Below are 21522 nucleotides of genomic sequence, written 5' to 3'. Positions count from 1 at the left end.
ATAATATGGGAATAATGACGATTACAGATTTCTGAGAGGTGATGCCGTGTAGTCTGGTAGATAGTTAACAACGTTTCAGATGAAACTCCTGCCTCCATCCTCAGTATACCTACCCTAAAACTTCCTCGTGAAACATTTACGGTTATCTACCAGATCACACGGCGTCACATCCTACCCACAGCCCTGATACAGGTACAGTTGTCCCTAGGATTAAGTAATTAAACACCACGCCATGAAGACATATGGGGGAGTGGAGGTATAGAGCCACAATTCGTGACCTCGGCAGTGGTCAGCTTTATCTTCGGGGAAAGCACCTCCAGGTACCCACTGGATAGGAGGCTGGGTGGGCCCCAAATTCGGTCTGGACACTGTGAAGTGCAGAAATATTTTACCCATGGCGAGAATCAAACCCTGATTGTGTTACCATCCGTTATACTTGCTGGGTTATCCCTGTGAGAAGCTCATATAGAGCATAATGTTCTGTCATTAAGGGAGGAACATAGACTGAGGGTGTTTGAGAACAGGGTGCTGAGGAGAATATTTGGACGGAAGAGAGATGACAGGAGGTTGGGGAAAACTGCATAATGAGGAGCTTCGTGACTTGTATTCTTCTCCAAGTATAATTAGAATGATCAAGTCAAGGAGAGCCGATCACAGTGGCCGTGCCGTGTAAGACATGAACCGTCTTCGCCCTCTTGAACACTGAGATCTTGGATTCGAATCCCACTAGAGGCATGGATGTGTTCGTTTATTCCCTTTGTTTTTCTGTGTGCATGTAGCGGTCTTGCGATGGGCTGATCCCGCGGCCAAGGCCCATAAGGCCTGTACAGCCATAGATAGATAGTCAAAGAGGATAGGAGTGGAAGAACATGTAGCATGCATGAAAACGAACAGGAATGTTGACAGGATTTGATGAGATAACGAGAAGGAAAAAGATCATTAGGAAGACCTAGACTTAGGTGGGAAAATAATACTAAAATTGATGTTGGTTAATTAAAAGTGGAGTGGTATTATCTGGTTTCATCTGGCTCAAGATACGGACTAATGGAAGGCTCCTGTGAACGTTATAATGAACCTTCAGGTTCCATAATTTTTTAGGAATTCTCGAGTATCTGAGCCACTAGTAGCTTCTCAAGTTCTCTGGTCAATGGCCTTTTGATTTGTTTGTGTGTTTGTTTGTAACGTAGTGTTCCGATGTAGATACACGAGAATATTGAAGAGTATTATCTACATAACTGGCAGTACGTGGGTTAAATACGTAAAATGATATTGCATCAGTACATATAATAGTCAGTCTATAAATAGAGAACTGTATGAATAATTCACACGTGTAGTGAGTTTAATATGCAAAATAATAAACCAGTTCACGCAAGTTCTCTTTGTCTTATAGTGTTCCCTTTGTAAGTTTGAAGAAGGTGAAGTTCCCCCTAAACTTAATTAAGCACCACGTCACAAGGATATGATGAGGAATAGGTACATAGTTCAACTTGGGGCCGCGCCATAGCTCAAGCGGTTAGTCGCTGGCTTCCTATCGCGGCGGCCCGGGTTCGATCCCGGGTCTGGTCAAGTGGGATTTGTGGTGGACGAAGTGGCGCTGGGGCAGGTTTTCTCCGAGTACTTCGGTTTCCCCTGCCAATCTTCATTCCACCAATTGCGCCACAATCACCCTCACCTATCATCTGGGGCTGGTACAATAGGCTAGAAGTGGCCGCAGTACAAGGGACTTAGTCCCACCCCACTAGCAATACAAAAAGATAGATAATAAATTAAAATAAGCCCCTACTATTTGGGTCGCACGTAGAATTTCTTGGGTTTGTTTGGGATACATTCAGCAATGTTCCACTGATTACTCTGTCGTTCACAGATCACCGCCCTCTTAATATTTCATTCCCCCAAACTCACCAGTCGGAAAAGCATGGGATTCTTTTGGAAGTAAAATCTAAAGACGAAGGATTTTTTTATATAAAATAATAAGGTCATGAGCATCACTTCTAAATAAATCTTACATGAGAAGTACATCGGTACACGAGTACATTTAAAATGTCTTTACGATTAATACAAACGTTTTGAAAATATAGTTCTCAAATTACAAAATTTAAGCATTCACCCGTTAATGAAATCATTTATTATATCCCATTACAACATTTCGGGGGCACGAGGTAGGGTAATTAGCTGAGGCACTATGCTATAAGCTGGAAGGTCGCCGGTTCGAGTCCCGAGGCGGTTGAAATTTTTATTTTACCTAATCCTTCCAGCTGTACTATGGTCCTGGGGTCAACCTAGCCTCTAAGAGAAATGAGTACCAGGAATTTTCATGGGGGGGGGGTAAAGGGTGGCTAGTGCGTAAGGCTGACAAACTTACCGCCATCTGTAAGCCGATTTTCAGGAGAAAATGTGGGAGCCTCGACGTCTCACAGTCCTATGCGCCTTTATGGTCTGTTACAGTGATAATTTTACCTTTTTTTTACCTTTACCGTTATGACACTTCAGTAATGTCTCCTGTCTCTTGTTCTTTCTTTCTTTTGTTGTTTCACGACGTTTTTTCCGTATGGGGATCAGAGAGTGTAGTCAATAGGATGATTGGCGAATGTGGAGTAGTTGATTGAATGGGAATTTGTAAGTGAAATCGAAGTACTCGGAGGACGTGTGCAGTAGTGTTATTCTGTTCACCATAAATACCAAATTACCTGACCTGGAATCGAAGCCAGGTGGGTGGGAACCCTTCGACTAACTACCTGCTCTATGGCACAAATCAGTGGAAGAGTTATCTGTGGAAACTGTGACTAAAGAAGGAAAGTTCTTACTTCGAAACCCTTTGGTACCATTCAGAATAATACGGAAATGACAACACGTACACGGAAAAGATGAAGTGTGTGGGGGTAATGGATAAATGAAAGATAATTATTGAAATTGGCAGTTTGTGACAGAAATAAATGTATGTATTTCTCTTGTTCGGCAGTTAAATAGATTATGATTCAGTGATGCCAATTGAAGAAAAGTAGATGTTCATTATTTTTCAAGAAGCATGTTTGTTATTATAATCAAGCGTTTTACGATAACATTTAATTTAGATAAAAGCCATATGTTATTCTTCCTTCGTATTCAGTATCGTTGCTGCTCAACTGTATTTCCAGAGTATTTTAAATTATTAAAATAAGGTATTTTTGAAAAGCTTGTTCTTAAAAATTTAATTTGAAGTTTAAACTGCCTTTTATTGTCCTCAATTATTGGGTTTTAAGCTTTATCCAAATTCAGGTATTTAAAAAAAAAGCAGCGATTCAGAAACCGGATCTGTTTCATTCCGAAAGTAAAGGGGTTGGCGACATCCCCTCTGTTGGATGCATTATAAAAGCTAGACGTAGAGGATGTCTCTTACCTCCCACACCTGAAGACGGAAACAGGTATAGATTCCGAAACGTTGTGTTCTTTAGAATACTAGAAGATGAATAAAGTCAAAAAAAGCACCAATCCTGAGTGTTGTACACCATCGTCAAAACCCTTCAAAATCTACTAGCTTACACTGTTTCGCTACATTCTCCCATAAAATACGTTGTTTCACAATGTCAATACACAACACTAAGTGACTAGGACAAAAGATATTACGAACGTCCAGTATCGTCAAAGAATAAATCACAAATGTAACATTAACAAAAATTGTTTCTGATGTAATAGAACTACTATCCTTAAAATTATATAAGCACATAATGAAGGCAATTTATTTAAATACAATAAAATATTTTTTCATATATTTGAAAAAGACGGATTCATTAAGCTACATTGTCATATGGAAGTTGTTTCTTTTCTTCAAGAAAATCTCCACGTTTTAAGAAAACATTCTCTTATGTACAATTTCTTGACTCCTCAAAATTATCCAAAGTCTGGTATTCCGAACATAACCCATAATTTCGGAAACTAGATGTGTTTCCATCCACAACATAGTGTTCTATTCTAAATACCACATGATTCAAAATGTTCATATATCAACTGATTCTAAATGCAAAATGCCATCATTATAAAATTTTGTAATTTCTTTATATATTCATTAATTAAGAAAAATATTTCTTCAGCATCAGTTGCACATTATAATAAACCACCATTGGACATAATAATTATTTTGCAGTGTTAACTTCTATGCAAACAGATATCAATATCATATGCCCCTAATCAGGACCGCTGCAAGCCTAAACACTCCCTCAAGAGACGAGAAATTCCGTCCTTCTCCACGGTTAAAAATAGGTCCACTTTCTTTAAACTGCTCCACAATTAATGACATTAAATTTCTGGACACTGTAAGGAAAGCCCTGCTTGGTATTACATGAGAAATTTTAAAAATCAATTCTAAAATTTCTGTATAATATATTTAAATGACTGTCAATTAATTGTCACGATGTAATAAAAAGATCGACAGAAATTAATTTTTGATTTAACAAGAAGCAAAAAGGTAAATGTCAAACACAGTGCCTCTAAAATCGTGTCACCCCAAAAGACCGCTATGTTCCCTGTGCTTTCTCCTCCAACCCCTGCTCTAATGATTAAACTGAAATAAACTAGAATCTACGTTATCCGTACTGGATGTGTTTAGTTCAGTTAAGGTTGACATGACGACCGCCACGTAAAACGTACTGAACTGTAGATGCAGATTATGGGTCTCACCTTCGTGATGAGTTTGGTGTGAATGGCGTAGACTCCGGTGAGATCACTATCTGTAGAGATGCACTCATCAAAGCCACACTACCAAGTGTCCCACCGCACTGCCATAAGTTCACAATAAATGGATAATATTACCTCTGGGAGCAAGAGTGGGTTATTTCCCAGCCACTACCTGCCCATCATGGCGACAGACCACGGAGTCATTTCTGTTTACGTCCAGGTGACACTGAAACCGGGTACAGTCGCTTAAAATACATCCTGTCCTTAGAGTGTCGTTCCAACGCGGCCGCGTCATAGCTTAAGCGGGCTTCCCACTGCGGCGGCCCGGGTTCGATCCCAGGTCTGGTCAAGTGGGATTTATGGTGGACAAAGTGGCGCTGGGGCAGGTTTTCTCCGAGTACTTCGGTTTCCCCTGCCAATCTTAATTCCACCAATTGCTCCACAATCACCCTCACCTGTCATCTGGGGCTGGTACAATAGGCCAGAAGTGGCCGCAGTAAAAGGGTCTTAGTCCCACCCCACTAGCAATAAAAAAATTAATCGTTTCAACACAGTTTGTTATCTCACGCCTGAAGGTGAATTTGTTACATGGCGTATTTACAATAACATTTTGGTAAGGAAACCCAAAGCATCAACATCACATATACCAACGTACAACCCGAAAAAAATTAAGAGTTCTAAATTCGGGGACGTAACAATTTTTTTTTTAAATCGGCAGATATTTCAGAGTTGAAGAACGAGCCATGTAAGATCCAACATGAAATTGGTAGCAGGCAAAATCGGGCTATGATCTCAAAGATGGAGCTCATGTATTCTTCCGAAACGTCGGTTTAACTTTCAACAGATTAGATGACGTTATATCCCAGAAGACGGAACATTTCAGAACAAGAAATTAGGAAGAAACCAACTTAGTTTTTATGCTTTTAATATGCAAATGGACACTGATAAATACAAGCTTGTTGCCAGTTGATTCCACGTGGTTGCTGATGCTGAGAACTTGTAGAAGCTTTGGTACCTCTCGTGGTACCAGATTCTTGACAAACGCCGGCGTGTACTAACACCCTTAGCCACTTCCGTCAATTTCCAGTACATAAAATTTATTTTACAATGGATCTTTTGATGTTATGAACTTGCCTTCTCCTCTGTTTTTCATGTTCCTCTTACTAAGAGGTCTCCCCACAGAAATTCTGTAGCTATGGTTTCTTTCTCCTCAGCATTGTAGCAACATGCCAGCCTTTCATAAACTGTATATTTCACTATCCCTATAATGGGCTGAAGTCAAGCTAACTTAGTCAGTGTAGCGAATAGCTACGGGCTGGATAGCAAGGGTTCGATTCCTTGCTTAGTCGAGATTTACTCGTATATACCCCATAGAATCTCAACCGCCTCTGAGGCCCACCAAGCCTCCTGTCCAATGAGTAACGGGAGCCCTTTCCTATTGGTGTAAAGCGGTCGGAGCGTGAAACTGGCCACTCACCTCCAACTAGTGCCCAGATCAGGAATAGTAGAGCTATACATCCACACGTAATGAAACACAGGGAAAACTTAAATTTACCTTACCTTATATAATAGGGTTATTTTTTGTATTATTTATTTGGCAATTTTCTTCAAAGTCATAAGTTTACATGCGTGTTTGTAGGTGGGGGGGTGTTGTGGTGAACAGGGGAAGGTGTAGGTGGAAGTGGTCTCCATCAAATTCAAAATTTGCAAAAAGAATTCTCAGGGAGAGACTGAGGAACACGTCGAAAGTAGATGCCTTCAGCAAAAATCCTAGCTTATGGATGTAAATCCGTGTAGTCTGTGTAGAAGTTCACTGACGTTTCACATAAACGCACTGCCTCTATCTTCAGGATTGAGGAGTAAGACAAGAAAACCATCTGCAAGAAACAATTTTCATCCGGTTTAAGCCACCTTAATCTGCTTGTGTGTTTGTTTGCTTAGCCTCTTCGTCAGTTCTGAAGATGGAGACAACAAACCACTCCAGATTTTAGGTGGTGGTCTACCGAAATTCCAGACGATACTTCTAGAAGATACTATCCGTCATACCTGCCGTTGTGATAACCTCAAATCCCGCGAGAAGCCTTCAGTTCTTACAGACGTAAGGAAGGACTAGAAGCGTGTTCTGGAGGCAGTCAGCCCCCCCTGGAAAGAGCCCGCCCCTAAATTACTTATTGCCATTATACTGTAATGTGTTAGATCACATAAATCAAGCGAGCGGCCGTTTGCTTTATTGTGTGCACTTATGTCATTTTACCACACAAGTGTCGACCCCAGTCCAATGCACCAATGACAATTGCGTCCCTTCTGACGTCACGGTTGATATCTTGTCAACATGTCTGATGTGGATTATGGTTGCTTTAATGAAGTACACACAATTCTAGTAACAGAAGTCACTCCAAAAATAATTTGTTCCGAATTGTTTGTTTGTTCCCCCCCCCCCTTTACGGTAAAGTAGAGAGGACTACATACGATTTGGGGCCCTCACAACTGTGGTCATGAATAGTTATTTTTTTCCTTCGCACTACATCCCCAGTGGGCCTAGGCCTACCTCCATCAACTTCTTCGTTCACTTCGGTGTTTCTAGATCTTACACATTCGGTAGGACTCCTTGGGCTGGTGATCAGCTCGTCGCAAGGCCTCTACCTGTACACAAACATCCATGCCCTGAGTGGGATTCGAACCCGCGATCCCGGCTTCCGGGCGAGCGAAGACAGTGAACACCTTAGACCGCTCGGCTACCGTGACTGGCGAATAGTCCCTTACTTGAAATAAATTCTGAAAATTTAGGCGAAATGGTCTCCCGAAACGTCAGTTGACTTGTACCCAACTACACGAAGTAATATGGCAGAATATAGAACTCTGCGAAGACATGCAAGTTTCTAACTTCACATAATTTCGGTAAATGTCACTGAGCAGGGTGACTCCAGTGGCATGAGGTTCATGCCATATTTGGTCAAAATGCATCCAGAATAATCTTAGTTGTGAATATCAACATGGCCGTCCATATGCCTACAATATTTACATTTAAACCCCAATGAGATATATGAAATCGTGTATCTTCATTGTAGAGATTTATATTTGTGCCTTCTCTAAATCAGAAAACGCTTCTGTGTTCTGCCGTTTCATAGACAGTATTTGAATTAGTTTAAGGAATATTTTTGCGAATTATTTAGAATTTGACGAAGTTCTGTTACACGCAACAATGTAATACTGATAATTTATTTCATAAGTATATACTCCACAATCCGGTAGTTGATAGTAACACAAATTAAATTACAAAGATTGCAACTATTTAGAGTGGTTCAGTAGATATTATTATCAAATTTATGTTTATATACGTAAATAAATGGACAGTAAATAAGAGAATATGAAACGTATTTTCTTTTCTAAGAAATCGTAGTAATTCACGAATTTTGGTGAGGGTTAAAAATGGCGCTGAAAACAGGCTACTCAGTAGCCTTTAATGCGCGTCCACATTACTCGTACTCGTACGCGTGCTCGCCAGGCTTGTGCTCGTCGGGAGACTAGTCTGGCTTTTACTTGCGCTCGTAAATCTTCGTCCACACTACTTCACTTGCTCGCCAGGCTTCGGCGCGTGAGGATCCGTATATTTACTCGTAGTGTGCATAGGCTGTAGTCGTATTTTAATTTATTGGCTATAGTTTTAAATTAAAAATTTACATGTCTCGTGACTTGTCATATCGTCCACATTACTCGCGAGCATAGCGAGTCACACGAGCACGAGTAATGTGTACGCGCCTTTACATATAAAATAGAACTTTTTTTGTTGTTAGAATCAGGTATTCGCATTCATTATAGCCTATAAAAGAATATTTTAATTTCACAATACAATACATGGAGTTTGTTCTGTGCACTTGTAATCACGAAATATATTTCTTTACTTTGAAGAGAGCAGACGGGAGAGAAATGATCAGAGAAAGATGAAGTAAATCAGAATGAAATGTCTGGATACTCGTAAGGAGGCAGTTTGAGTAGTGAGATCATATAAAAGAGCTCCTAACCATTACATCCAATTTGTTATTGTCAGGAGTCGTTCAGAGCCCAGACGCTACTTTCATAAAAAGAATTCCGAAAACAAGAAATAAGATTCACGTCATTTTAGAATTCCTTGGATAAAAAAAAGAATTCTTGCGCTTTGGAAGTACTGTCATGCAATGCGGGTTCCTTACAGCGCTCATTTTGTTGCTTTGTAACAAGGGCAGACTTAACAATGCTTGCGTCTACACGTCAAGGCAAAGTGGCTCTCCTCTGCTCGCTACCCAAGAGAACGCTGAACCCTTACACTTTACAGAACATCATATGAAAGCGACACACGGAAACTATAAAGTCTCCTACTCGTTGGGAATTGGTGCTTTTCACCGGGGGCAAGAGATTTTTCTCAGGGTTCTATCATCTAAGATAAAATATCGTGTAATCTGTTTAAGGTCAGTCGACGTTTCGGAGGAACCATCTCCTCCATGGTCGAAGAATCAGCCAAACAAGAAGCGGATATCAAGCTTGCTACCGACTTCTTGCAGGTAAAACAGTCACAGTGTGAAACTGCGTACTCGCCTCCATCTAGTGCCAAGAGTAAAAATACGTGAAGCCATACCTCAACTTCCCCCTACGTCTTTATGACATACTGCATCATTAAGCACGGAGTAACTTTACTTACCCCAAAATTCAGAGTCCAGATCGGTAACGATGGGAGGACTCCAATGCCGACGGTGTTGTCTCTGTCTTTTTTTTTTTTTTTTTTTTTTTTTTTGCATACGCTCTCTGAGGTAGGTCCGGAGTAGGCAAGCTTCTGGTTCGGCCTCATTTAGAGGACCGAATTCTTTTATTCAATAATTGTAGCCATAACTGAAGCTGTTTCCCATTTAAATTTCAACGTATATGACAGTATATTGAGGAACACGAAGGTCGAAAATTGAATAGAATACGAAGATGACACAGGGGGTTGAGTTGTGAGGCCGATACTAGCATTAGCATTACATGTGTCGGCTTCAACTTCAACTGCCTCTCTTTCGTGGGTAAATAATTTTTCAAAAATTTCTAAGGGCCTAAAATGTATCATATTAAAAATATCGGAATGAAGTGACAAGAGAGGTTACATGCTGTGAGCATAACAATTGTTCTAAAGATCGAAATATTCTACTTTGGCATTTATGGGGCTAAATTAAACAACATACTACTGGAATATTGTGACATGTTGCCTGAAAGCCGGAATATCGGGGCCAGAGTTATATTGCTAGGCAACGACTCGATAAACAGGATCCCACTGCAACGAATACGTAAAGAACAATAGAAGTACTGTTGGGTTATAACTGTGGAAACGATGTTTTCTGTTGGATCAGATCCGAGGCTATATAAAGAGGATCCCAGGCCAGCTGAAGGACATTAATAACTGAGACAGTGCCTTGAGATGAGAGTTGAATGTCTAAGAAGAGATAGCAAGAATGGAATTAGGCTGTGAAAATAAGACTTCATATGTATTACAGTTACAGTGAAACTGGTATAATTATTGTGTTGAAATCCGTTGCCAGGATACGACTAGTGAAGGCTGAGAACCTAGTGTGTGTGTGTAACAGTGAACTGTAAAGTGTGTAGGTCGGTGATAGCGCTGCATTACTTGTAGTTACGAGCAATAAATCCAATCATCCAATAAAAATTCCATCAATAACCACCCCTAAATGCGTGACATAATATATGTATCACCCGCATTTCTGTCTAATTGGGTAGCCTTTTCCTCAAAGGCACCCCTCTCAGTCAAACAAGTGACGTTACTTAGCTCTTGTACCTAACAAAAAAATATTTCATAGCCCCTGAATGCAACAGTGAATTAAGTTGCTTGTTGCAAAATAATCATTTCCTTGAAGTTCTCACGGCGTCGTACATGAATAGTAACTGTCTTCTAGTCTGTGACGTCGTGTAGTTTGGTAGAATGAACATACTGTCTCTACATTCGGGGATGAAGAGTAGGTTAAGCAAGCAGGACGTTTACTCTTCGACCCTGAAGAAGAAGGAAATACATTCCTCCGAAACGTCAGTGAACTTCTGCCATACTATATCGCGCCACGTCCCAGCTGATGGGACTGTTCATATGCACCGCTGTGATAACCTGTAACTTCACGCAATCCAAAGCGCCTCTGAGATGAACTGAGATACGAATTTTCGTAAAGATTTGTTCAGGAATTCAGAAGTTAAAAGTGGGTGGGGGGATACACATGAAGAGAGAGAGACAGGAAATGCATAAGCCTAGTTTAGGAAACTGGGTTAAAAATAGTACAATAATGATTATGGGGAGAAAACGAAAGATCTTGGACAAAACGTATTTCAGTGCTAGTTCATCACTCAGAAATCTGGCATGACGTCATCCATCCGACATCAAACCTGAGACTCCACGGTTGAAAGCCAGTACCAGACCTCCTGTGCTGTGTCTGAAACAAATGAACATAGGCTGCAATGTAGCATGCAAAATAGAAACAGACGGGGCATGTATTACGATGGAGTACACGTTTCCTGTTCTGATGCTCTGAAAGGCAGCTGAAGGCGTGAGAGCCCGGCTCATCAGCCCACTAAACACTTGTAATTATCCCATTGGCACTTCATTCAATGCTTTTCCGTTCTGCTGGGCTCTGGAGGCAGTGCACGTCGGTTTCGATTATAATTAACTTAAATTTAGAAGGCAGTGTATCGATACGCCCCTCGCTTCCTGCCTCGATAGATCATTAGTGTTAATTGTTTAACGGCGTCCCGACATGACTGTCACCATATTTCATAAGCCATGTCCGCTCTCTTTTGTCACGACACACAAACAAAATTGAGCAGAGGACGTGTGATGAGAAGAGCACAAAGGCTGTCGCGAGGAGCGAGCAGACGGAAAACGAGATGCGCAGAAGGGAACGTAGAAGAGAGCTGCCGACCTTCAATTCATGAACCGTGTCGGGCGAGAAAACGCGAGATTTATGGCTGACGTCACCGCTAAGGTGTAGAATCGCCCTAAATTCTGAGCAGTGTTAATGATGATGATGGTGATGATGATCTTCTTTTCTTTCTTCCGTATTTTTCAATTCTTTATTCATTTACTTACCAACTACACAGCCCAGTGGCGAATTTCAAAGAAAGCACGATTCAAATAAACAAACAAAACACACACACAAGCAAAAGACAAAAAAACATATGAAATTTCTCATTAACACCTGAGAAAACGAAGGTGTATACGCTATATTTATATTGAATATGATTAATATTGTAACAAAATAACAATAATAATAATAATAATAATAATGAGAAGGAACTAAAGGCAAAGTTGCTCCTGTGCTTAATTAATTAAACACCACGCCTTTAAGACGTATGAGGGAAAAGGATGTACAGCTTCATCATTCTTGACCTTGACACTAGATGGAGGTGAGGGATCACCTCCACGCCCCGGCAGCTTTATCCACAGGGAAAGAGTCACCGGTAACCATTGGATAGGCTGGGTGGACCATAGACGTGACGTCCGTTGTAGAAATAAACAAGAGAGACGAATGCCTACTCTTTCTTCTGGCTCCTTTGACGGGGGATCAGCCTGTCGCAAAGCCGCTACCTACACACAGGACAGTACAAAAGCAGAATAAATGCAGACATCCATACCTTGAGTAGGATTCGAACCCACGTTCCCAGTGTCTGAGCAGGCGAAGACAGTTCATTCATTACACCACGGAGCCACTGTCATCAGTTAAACCCCGTCTATAGTCAACCAAAAATAGGTACAATAGTAAAGGTATCCCTGTACCAGGCTGTAAAGACCCATGGGGTTGTGAGACGTTGAGGGTCCCACATTATCTAGACAATCGGCTCAAAGATGGCGGTAAGGTTGTCAGCCTTACGCGCCGGCCGCGCTTTACTCCCAAGGAAAATTATTTAATTCCTGGTACTCATTTCTATTAAAGGTTGAGTCGACCCCAGGGCCTAGTGCGGCTGGAAGGATTAGGTCAACTGAAAAAAAACAATATGTACGGTACTTTATTTTAATACCTTTACATGATCCGGTTTCTATGGGTTTCTGACCGTGACTCAAGAAGTTCTCTGTTTGAAACTCGACCAGAACATCAACTGTACTAAGTGGAGTTTATAGTTTTCTTCATTCCCTCCAAACAAATACCGGAAAAATATCTTAAATTATATACCGACCGTTTCCCAGCGCAGCCCTTTCAATTCATTGTCTGTGAACTGAGGCTGTATGCCTAATGCTCTGGATTACTGAGGGCATACTTAATATCTGCAAACACGTCATTGCACTATGCTCATGCATCACATTTTCTTGAGGTCTGTGATAGCCCTAATCTGGTATCATACCCTCGTTCTTTCAGCTGGGGCCTTCCCCTCTGACCCCGCACTTGGCTAGTTAGAGGGTAAGAAAGTTGGGTAACGTTCCCACCTCGTGACTCAAGGTACGCGGGTTCAAACCCGGCGGAGGTCGTGGAATTTTTAAGGGCGGAAATATTCGAGGAACAAGTCCTCCGGGAGGGACTTTAAGCCGTGGGTCCCGTGTCGTAGCTTTACGGCATGTAAAAGAACCTCATGTCTCAAGGAGACCTCTGAGCCAAATTCAGGACATTTTCCGCCCAACAGTAGTCTCTAACGCCTCTGGTAGATGGGGGAAGCATCGAGATACCGCTGAGCCAGTAGAGGCCGAACTCGCTGGCTGAGTCGGGACTGATGGCATGCACCAGTACCGGTAGGGTATAGAGACTGGTAGAATATCACAGGGGGACGCACAATGGACCAATATTTGGTCTAAGTGCATAGGGAAACCCACCCTCTCCAATAACAACAACAACAACAACAAGAAATTTGTTTGCACAGGCAACTGTAGTCAGGACATGAATCTTACCAGATTCATCTTTATCCGGACCTGCTTAAGTGATATCATAAGGCAATCAGCCTTAAGTCTCCCTTCCTGTACGTATGAGTGTGCATAATATGTGTATCGATTTCTGCTTTCGCATGATAATCTTAAGAAGCTTTATATAATAACAATGTGTTGCCAGCATTTAAGGCGATCAGGGGTCAAGGATTGCAGGCAAGTGTACCCGAACATAAGCCTCAGGTGTTCAGCTAATTAGGTCCAGTGTCAGGCAGGATTACGAGATAGGAATTTTAGCGCTACCACACTGTAATGATGTAATCATCGAACTTCCTACCGTCTGTCTGTCCCACTCTTCTCATTATAAACGAAACGGCGAAGAAAAAAATTGGTAAATACATAAGATGATTTTTTGGAGAGGCAGCCCCGTGAATGTTCTTAATTTTGGTGTTAGTGCATGAGTTCCCATCCAAGCCGAAATTTTTTCCCCAATTATTTCGTCCATAAGAAAAGAATCTAATGAAAGTAAAGTAAATAAAAAATAAAGATATCCCTGTAACAGGTCGTCAAGACCCATAGGGTTGTGAGACGTCGAGGCTCCCACATTTTCTAGACAGTCCTCTCACAGATGGCGGTAATGTTGTCAGCCTTACGCACCGGCCGCGCTTTACTCCCCAGGAAAATTATTTAATTAATTCCTGTTACTCATTTCTGTTAGAGGCTGAGTGAACCCCAGGGACATAGTGCGGCTGGAAGGAATAGGTCAATTGAAAAAAAAATCCAATGAACTCATCGGGATTTGAACCCGCGACCTTCCGGTTAGTAGCACAGTTCCTCAAACAACTGGGCAGAATGCAGAATTTCAGGATATTGAAGCTCATGGTACATACAATAACCACTGAATGTTTAAGGGTTAAGACAACGGAGTCGTGTGTTCAAGCAGTTACAAATAATGTATTATAATTTTATATATGAAGTTTCAAAATGGGAGAATATTATTTTAGCATAAGAATTGTGTTCTGAAAGTGAGGTGCTTGCGTCCGGTAACCTAGAGGCTCCAAATGGGAGTAAAATATAATGTCGCTTCCATATCCGCATTGCTTGGGGCTTTACTTATCAACATTTTGAATATCTCCTTAGCATGTTACTTAGTTGAATAGAGCAATTTGAGTAGATTCCTGCAGTAAATTTAACGGTAACGTGCATTTGGTATATAAACATTTATTATTTGAGGGAAACGACTGTGATAACGACACAACCGCAAGCTACAGCTCAGATTTGCTGTCATCGCTATGAAGACCTCAAAGTGAAGCAGATTTCGAATGAAGTTGTTACAAAGCGGAGAGCAGAGTGCTGTAATACCGGCCCGTCCATGCGCCTTATCTCCACAAGCCTGAAGGCTGAACAATGTGACCAGCTCAAGAGTTCCGTCCACATGAGTTCACATCTTCAAAAGGCACCGCCCCGCATTCCCGAGTCGTTTTACAGTCAGTCGCCCCGCGCTTCGCGACTGGTCTTCATGCCGCGTACAGTGAGTGCCTTGTGAAATATCGGCCCTGGGTACGTCGGATTCCTCTGAGATACCGTCATCAGTGTGACGAAACGTTCAGTACTCTGCTTGCTACCTGCTTCACGCTGGTTTCTTGTTTCCTTACATTTTTCACCACGAAGAAAGAAGTGAAGTGCTCCTCCGAAACGCCTATTCACTTTCAACGGATCACAAGCCGTTACGTTCCAGAAAATAGAACTCTTTTTAACCACAGTTCGGAGAACCTCAGACTTTACATAGCGTTAAAGCAGTGGTTCCGGCTTCATGAAAGTGTAGGTAGCAGACGCGCATGCGCATGTTCAGAGGTTTGTTGTAGTAGTCAAAATGGCGACCGTGCTTGCAGAGTATGCTACGTAAGAGCATTCTGTGTGAGTTTTTGTGGGCAGAAGGACTCATTGTAAAGGATATTCATAAAGATATATTTCCTGCTTATGGTAGGAAGTGTTTGTCGCGTAAGCGGTTCACAACAGGGTGGCAAACGTTTCAGTGATGACGAAGAGGTCGAAACGGAGGTGCGGAAGTGACTGAGACAACACTCAAAAGTTTCCTATGCTGCGGGTTTCCACACACTGGCAAAGCGATGGGACAAGTGCACCAGTGTTGGTGGGGGATATGTCGAGAAATACATGTTTCGCCCAGTGTCGAATGTCATATATTTTACGTTTTATAACCGTTTGTGATGTATTTATTGACTCTCCCTCGCATGCATATCCACAGAATTGTACTTATTTTGACAAAACACGGCATGATGGTACAGTAATCTCCTAGGGAGTTTTTGCGCTTTTCAGAATCCTTCCAATTCTGGAAACGTAAAGGTAAAATGTAAAATTTTTTCCTATGCGTAATTAATTAAACACCACGGTTTGAAGACGTATGGAGGATTGGAGGTATAGCTCGATCATTATTGACTTTGGCACTAGAGGGAGGTGAGTGGTCATCTTCACGCTCCGTCATATTTATCCCGGGAAAGAGCACCCGGGACCTTTTGGATAGGAGGTTGAGTGGGCCAAAGTGCCGGTCTGAACGCTGTGAAATAGAAATAATTTTTTTTGGCACAACCGGAAATCGAACCCCAACTGTTCAGTCCGTAACGTGTCACTATACCGAGTGAAGTATCCCGGCTTCTACCCCACCCAAAAAAAAACACTTTTTTTTTTAAATCCTTCGAAGAGGTTTTTACTTATTCCTCGAGAGAGACTGGTTTAGCATACTGAGGTAATATGTGTATATGTGTGTGTGTTCGATGAACTTTAGAAAAGTAAAAACATGATTCTCTCACTGTGCATTTCCCTGTTTTAGTTATTGACGTATTTAATATTTCATTTTTTAAAATAAAAACCTTTTTAAGAAGTTCGCAAAAGCAATGATTACACTGTAATGAATTAGTTTATTTCTTTAAAATTCTGTTATTTTATATATTATTAAAATCAATATAATAATTTTACAATACATTCAGAGCCATCTGTCAGTCTAGAAAATTTGGGAGCCTCGACGTCTCACAAAACTATGGACCTCCGCGGTCTGTTACAGGGATAGCTTTACCTTTACATAACTCCCGACTAGCGCCACGTGGGTCAACTGGTGTGCCAATTCGCCATTTAAGTCAATAAACACACTTCTTTCATCAGATGCGTAACTGAACTAAGCAACCCATTAAACATCAGACGAACACTAAAACGACAATGGCCCTCAGACTTCAAAGAACACAATGTTGAAGATGGGCAGCCGTACTCTACAACATAATGCATAGTATACTACATAGGAGAATCATCACTGGATGATCACTCCGCACAGGTGATTTCTTACAACATATTTACTTATTGCTTCCTTGTAGACTGTAAATTGCAAGAAGAAGAAAAAAAAATCTTTCATTAGCATAGCCCTACATGGAAAATAGTAACTCTGGGATTTAACGCCGTGTAGTCTTGTAGATATTCACCTACGTTGCTGAGTGACATACTGTCTCCTCCTTCAAAGTAGAGGAGTAATTTCACCAAAGACCAAATTAGAATCAAGTAGGACACTCTTTGCTGTTTGCTAACAGGAATTCTTTTCCCATATAAATTTCAAGACGCACAGTACGGAAGGAAATTATATTTCAAGAAAGAGAACTTCAAGCAGGTAAATTTCCTTCAACGCTTTGAAGCCTGCAGCTCATCTAAGTAACAGTTAAAAATGTTCCTTGCTCAAACAAGACACCCTGTGCCTACATTACAAAGATAATCTGTTAATACTGATAAGGATGTAATAGCTATGTATATTAATAATCATATGAAGCATATAAATATAACCTATGAGAAAATTCAAAATTGTTTAATGTTGAAACTAGCGGTAAATACTTTAGCGTATAGAGCCGTTGCTATGCGACGCCCTCGAGATAGGAGAATCTACAAGAGACTTTTCTAGGCAACGGCTTGGTATACATATTCCCGCAGCAACGAATCGGGCGCAACAATAGAAGTACTTTCAATTTTACTTTCGGAAATGAGGTCTTTCTACGTGGTTCGTATCGAGAAGTAATCTTGAAGACAACTGGGGCGACCGAATCAGTTCTGTACAGGAGTCTGTGAAGAGAGGATTTGAGCGCGTGAAGCTGAAGAATATCCATTGTTAGAAGCCGTTACCAGGTAACGGCTGTAGAAAGCTTAGCTGGTGCTGTGGTGAATTGTGAAAATTAGCGGTGGCCTTGTAATTACTTGTAGTTCCGAGTCGTGTGTATAAATGGTCAATAAATCAATTTACCAATCCAAAACCCCCTTCTATAGTCACAGGTACTACGTGAAGATATAATAACCATTGTGCATTAAGAGTTAAATTATTGTTTTTCTCTGATTTCCACTTTAAACTGTTAATGAGATATATATTTTGTTTTTAATCTCTCTTTATGTTCTGGGGACCTGAGATATTTTCCTAAAATAGGAGGTTTCCGTATGTTACAAGCCATGTTCTAGGCTGGTTTATTGGCCACAAAATATTGTCCGTAAATGTCCATCTATTAGGAAAGAAATTGTCACGCTGTAAAATTTTGCATTACGAGCAACGCAACTGAGTCTGAACGAATCAGTGCGTCGTTAAGCAGCGCAGACGTGAGTGTACACACGATATGCGTGCAGACGTGCGTTAAGTCCGGTAGCAGTTCTGAATCGACGTTCCTCATCACGCGATGTCTGAAGACGTCAGCCGAAGAAAAAGAAGACTACAAAAGACAAGGCTGTGTCCTAATGTACACAATTTCCTATGTAATGCTAGCTCCACCCTCCGCGAGTTTCTGTGCCTCAAATCTTTAGTAAGTCCCATTCTGAGTTGCACTTACACGCACGTACTCATTCAAAACTCGAAATTAATTTCGACCTGTTACATTCTAACATGCAAAAGTACAGTCTTGTCTGCAATTTTGTGTGGATGTGAAACTTGACCTCTCCTACTAATGGAAGTACTTAGAAGGAGGGTATATGAGAACAGGGTCCTGAGGAAAATATTTAGGCCTGAAGGCTGGGTGTAATTACATAATGAAGCGCTTCAGAATTTACACTCCTCGCCAGATAAAATAAGAAGTAGGTGAGATTGGCAGGGCATGCAGTACGTGTGGAATAGAAGTTTATAAAATGTTTTGATGGGATATCTGAAGGAAAGAGACCACTACGAAGACCTAGGCTTAGGTGGGAAGATAATACTAAAATGTATAAGAAATGGGATACGGGTATGAGGAACGTATTCGTCTGGCTAGTGATAGGGACAAGCAACGGGCTTTTATGACCACTGTAATGAACCTTAAGGTTTCATAAATTTCTATGACATGAGCCATTATTAGCATCTCAAGAAGAACGCGGTTTCTGTTACTTACTTACTCGGTTGGTTTGTTTGTTAGTCCGCTATGTAATTGGTTTTCATAACCTGTACTCTACCACAAGTATAATAAGAATGATGACGTCAAAGAGGATGAGATGAGCAGGGAATGTAGAACGAATGGAGGAGAAGAGAAATGCATGAGGAGATGTAGTTCTTCGGGCTTTATATAATTACGTAAAATCTGCAATGATATCGCATCTCATTCAGTCTGTACGGCATCATGCAAATAGCTCATCAGACGCGGTTTTTTCACGAATTATTCGCAGTTCATTAGGCAGTAACTTGGAGACAAAACAAAGGAATTAGGCATTTCTCGAACTACATAAGGGAAATGAACGCGCATAGGGATGGTTATGTCTGATGTCTGTCCGGCCTTAATTTCTCAAGCTTCAACTTTAGAAATGTTTGACTTTCTTTTTGCGAAATTTGGTATGAATGTTGTGCCACTGGATGTCACCCACTTGCACAGTCATCAGTAGGAACGTGTGTATTGGGTGGGAGCGGGGGACGTACAGGTGCTTCTAGCGGGAACCTGGCAAGTTGGCATAAGTGGTAAAACTTCTGACATATTCGGGAGGAAATAAGTTCGAATCTCTGCCGAAACACAGACAGTCTGGAGTTTCTCTTCTTTTTAGTTTCCTCAAACAGCCCAGGCAACTGTCATTACTAGGGAGTCAGTAAATAGGTCACAAATTGAAGCAAAACATCTGTAATTGATGTAATAATGTTCCTATGTGTGTCACTAGGTAGCAGCACAGTACAGCTTCATGACAGTATAGGTAACAGACGCGCATGCGCATGTTCAGAAAATGGTTGTAATAGTCAAAATGGTGACCGTGCTTCAGGCTTATACTACCGAAGAGCAGCATCCTGTTGTGCGTTTACTTGTGGAAAAAAGACTCAATGCAAAGAAAATTCTTAAAGAAATGTTCCATGTGTTAGGTGGGAAGTGCTTGTCGCTTAGAGCTGATCACAACTGGGTCGAAAAATTCTCTCAAGGACGTTCAGTATTCTCAGATGATGACCGAACCGGTCGCCCTGTTGAGACTGCGACAGAAGCAGCTGCGTAGCGGGTGGAAGCGTTCGATGTTTCGACGCACTGGTAAAACAATGGGACAAGTGTATCATTGTTCTTGGTGGGTATGTTGAGAACGGGGTGTTTTTTCCAGGTTCGATTATAATCGCGTTCTCAAGAGATCTCCACTGGTCTCTATCCTGCGCTAGATCAATCCAGTCCGTACCACCAAATCCTATCTAAGACCCATTTTAATATTATTCTCCTACCTAAGTCTAGGTCTTCCAAATGATCTATTTCCTTCTGAATTTCCTTCCAACGTCCTATGTGCATTCCACTTCTCCACATGCATGCTGCATGCCCTGTTTAGCTCATTTTTTTCGATTTATGATCCTTAAATAAACTACGCATAAAAATTTCGCTTAGTGGGGGGTGGAGTCCAACTGGGTCCACTCGGCACGGCGGCCACTGATTATGATGATGTAGAATTTTGTGGAATGAAGATTGGCAAAGGAAACCGAAGTACTAGGAGAGAACCCGCCCCAGCGCCACTTTTTCCACTACAAATCTCACTTGACCAGACCTGGGATCGAACTCGGACCGCCGCGGTGACAAGCCAGCGAGTAACCGCTTGAGCTATGGCGCGGCCTAAACTACACATAAATACGCAGATAAACATGAGATTGGAAAGACATTACCGAAATGCAGTAAACATGATTACCAATTGTAACGTTGGTAAGCATAGGAATCATAAAGACAGAAACCGAAGTTAACTACAGTAAAGAATCTTTGAGTTTCAGGAAAGTTAAAAATGCAATTAAAAATATAAGTTTTAATATGCCAAGATGTAAAGAATTAATGTGGGTACTGTGTACAATTCGACACGGAGTACAGCTTTCCAGTATTATTTAAATAGGCCACGACTGAGACAGTACTGAGGGATGGAATAATCCTTCCGGACGCGGACCATGTTTCTGTCGGGAGCTGCAGAAGGGGGGGGGGAGAGAATGCTTCACGTTTAGAGATGGCAGCACTGGACATCAGCTTTGTATTCACCCTCCGCTAGTCGCGCTGTATGGCCATGTTCCGTTCCTCTCGAATTAGTTTCTTATTTCTCCTCGTACTTTTCTCCTGTCCTCTTTCATATCCATCAAAGCACCTTTCTGACTCCCTTGTCTGCTCCTGGTTATGTAATTATTGTACAACGCGTTTCACAAGGTCTGCTGCATGTTAAACATGTTTCTAAGGATTTGACTGCCTATCAAAGTAGCCGCGCGGTCTAAGGCACGAACTGTCTTCCTTTGCTCGAACACTGGGATTGTGGGTTCGTATCCCATTCAAGACATGGATGTCTGTGTGCGTCTGTTCTGTCTTTGTGTTGTTCTGTGTAGGTAGCGACCTTGCGATAGGCTGATCCCCCGTCCAAGGAGTCGTATCGACTGTGTATAGGATTAAGAAACTCAAAAAGCGGTCAAGGTCCAACGAAAGGACTGCAGAGCCATGATGTACCTATATGAGGAAATTGTGATAAAATACAATGAGGTTTACCTCTCAAATAATGGGATGTATTTTTAAATGTACGTAGATAAGTCAATAAGTAAGTTA

The 21522-nt window shown here is 41.4% G+C and overlaps 1 protein-coding gene and 1 long non-coding RNA gene across 3 annotated transcripts in view; one reads left to right on the top strand and one right to left on the bottom strand.

The window, feature by feature from the left end:
- LOC111866210 (paired box protein Pax-6) overlaps positions 1-4726 on the bottom strand; it is a 259392-nt gene extending 254666 nt beyond the window's left edge. Inside the window, exon 1 of one of the 2 annotated variants that reach the window (XM_023856174.2) lies at positions 4654-4726. The gene's annotated coding sequence lies outside the window, so the exon portion shown is untranslated. The remainder of the gene's footprint in view (positions 1-4653) is intronic. The other variant, XM_023857820.2, reaches the window with a different exon arrangement.
- Positions 1-21522, top strand: part of LOC117282706 — a 169874-nt gene that overhangs the window by 128553 nt on the left and 19799 nt on the right. The window lies entirely within an intron of this gene.

Source organism: Cryptotermes secundus, unplaced genomic scaffold (genome assembly GCF_002891405.2).
Source record: "Cryptotermes secundus unplaced genomic scaffold, Csec_1.0 scaffold81, whole genome shotgun sequence".
In the NCBI taxonomy this organism is placed as follows: domain Eukaryota; kingdom Metazoa; phylum Arthropoda; class Insecta; order Blattodea; family Kalotermitidae; genus Cryptotermes; species Cryptotermes secundus.
The sequence above is the reverse complement of the archived record's forward strand: the minus strand, read 5'-3'. Positions and strand labels throughout refer to the sequence as shown.